Raw genomic sequence first — 2,412 nt, forward strand, 5'->3', positions numbered from 1 at the left:
GCATGTTCCAGGTCTCATCAAGTAGGTGGAAGAGCTTTTCAAAATGAAAGAATATATGCCAATGTACAGAGGACACTCTACTATTATTTGGAAAACTATAAATAAAATGTCTGGTGGAGGAGAAGGTAAAGGCAGAAAATCTGTCAGCAATCATTTTCAGTAATAGGTAAGGGTAAGATAATGGAATTCTATATTAATGAAAATGACTATAGATATTATTCATTAGGTGATATAGAAACATGGAAGTATTTTAGGAGTCAGTGTGTGCTATAATTAGATATGCATTTTAGAAAGAGCATTCTGGCTTCATATAAGACAGAATTGAGGTTGGGCTAGATGGTGATAAATTAGGAATCATTTACAATGGTGCTGTGATGAGGCAACTAGGGAATGACGTTAATGGTTGGAGTGAAGATGTAAGGATAAGTGCTAAAGCTGTTAAAGAAGAATCAGTGGCTCCTTCCTCTGTGAAATCACGATGGTGGCTGGGACCTTGAAAACATGTCCTAAAAACTGGAGGGACTAGAAGACCTCATTGCTGCTTAGTACAGTGGGGCTCTGGCTGGCGTGCTCCCTGCACCACCTTACTTCCAATTTGGCCAAACCAACCTCACACCTGAATTTCCCCATAAATTTCCTGCCAACAAATTTCCAGAATTTTAGTGTGACCATGGATTCTGTGTTTGTGAGCAGTACTGTTACTTATTGTGTGAGCAATAAGGAGCTTCTGGGAAGTACCTCAGAGTTAGCAGCCCCTGAGGCGAATGGGTCACCTTTGCTGATAACGTTCCTCACCTTGGGCATCCTGCGTCAGAAACAGGCCACAGAGAATGTGAAGGAGATGAGTTGAATTCTGGGGCTGCTGGATATTCACTTGAAGATGAAGACTTTTCTGGTGGGCAAATGTGTGACACTCTCAGATATCACAGTTGTCTGTACCCTGTTGTGTCTCTATAAACAGGTCCAAGAGCCTTCTAACTGCCAGGCCTTACCCAATACCAATTGCTGGTTCCTTACCTGCATTAGAAGTACCACTTCCCATCCGTCTTGGGGAAGGTGGAACTCTTTGAGAAGATGGCCCAGTTTTATGGTGAAAAGCTTGCAGACAGCCATCCTAAAAAGACAACTACATTGAAGCACACCACAGGGGAAGAGAATAGTTTGGTTAGGAGGAGCAGAAACCCAGGCTAAGTAGAAAGAGGAAAGAGAAGCAGAGGCTGCCCCGACTCCTGAGGAGTAGGGGGGTGAATGTGAGCAGGTGCTGGCTGCCCAGCCAAAGGCCAACACCTTTGCTCACCTGCCCAAAAGGAACTTTGTGTTGAATAACTTTTGGCACACATGCACCAACAGGGACACACTCTCTGTGGCTCTGCCATATTTTGGGAGCACTTTGATGAGAATAGCTGGAACCTGTTGTACTTCTTCCCTAAGGAGCTTACCCAGACCTTCATGAGTTGTACCTTCATCACTGGAATATTCTAGTATTTGGACTCTCCGAGAAAGAATGTCTTTTGAAACCAACAATAACAACTCCATTTTGGGAGTCCAGGTCTTCTGAGGCAGAGATTGCCTTTCTTCTGAATTGGCAGCTGAGCTAGGAGTCACATGCATGGCACATACATGGCAGAGACTGAATCCTGGTAGTAAGGACATCCAGATGCTGATTCCAGAGTAACTTTTCTGGGCATTAAATTTTTCCTGAATAAAAATTATAATAAAAATACAATCAGTTTGACATCTACAATTTATATTCTGGTGTGATAGGATGTGGTGGAGTTCAGGAATATGCCTTTTGCATGGTACCCCTAGAGATTCTTATTCAAAAGGTCTGCAGAACACAATTTCATAAATGGCAGTATAGTTATTCTCATTTCCAAAACAATAAATTAGAGTGAAGTCAAGTGATTGCCCTGAAGTGAGCTGGGAGAACAGGTATCAGAAACAGATGCCAGTGTGTTTCTCATATACAAGCTGACTTCAGCTGCCAGGTGGAATAAAATGTCCTGAAAGCTGGTCAGAAGACTTCCAGTATTTCAAAGAACGGACCGGGCATGGGAAAATATCCTTGTCAAACATTTGCCATGCCTGGAGCCTATCTTTAATATAACTCCCTGAAAGGTACCCTTGGTGGGCATGGCTACTTAGGAATCATAACTCTGGAGTTAACCAACCTGTAGTAGAGAGGGATTTTTAGCAAGAAATATACATTAGTCTTGTTTTTATATTTTTTAAATATATTTTTTATTGATTTTAGAGAGGAGAAAGAGAGAGAGAGAGAGAGAGAGAGAGAGAGAGAGAAACATCAAAGATGAAAAAGAATAATTGATGGGTTGTCTCCTGCATGCCCGTCCCCTCTACCCCCCCCCCCCCACACACACACACACACTGGGGATGGAGCCTGCACCCCAGCCA

General features: G+C 42.8%; 1 pseudogene; it reads left to right on the forward strand.

Annotated features, from left to right (window-relative positions):
* The first annotated feature begins 478 nt into the window (after positions 1 to 478).
* On the forward strand, positions 479 to 1,675 carry LOC139005014 (elongation factor 1-gamma-like; annotated as a pseudogene).
* The last annotated feature ends 737 nt before the right edge of the window (positions 1,676 to 2,412 follow it).

Source organism: Myotis yumanensis, unplaced genomic scaffold, assembly GCF_028538775.1.
Source record: "Myotis yumanensis isolate MYYU_CA2020_CCGP unplaced genomic scaffold, mMyoYum1.0.hap1 SCAF_3, whole genome shotgun sequence".
Classification (NCBI taxonomy): domain Eukaryota; kingdom Metazoa; phylum Chordata; class Mammalia; order Chiroptera; family Vespertilionidae; genus Myotis; species Myotis yumanensis.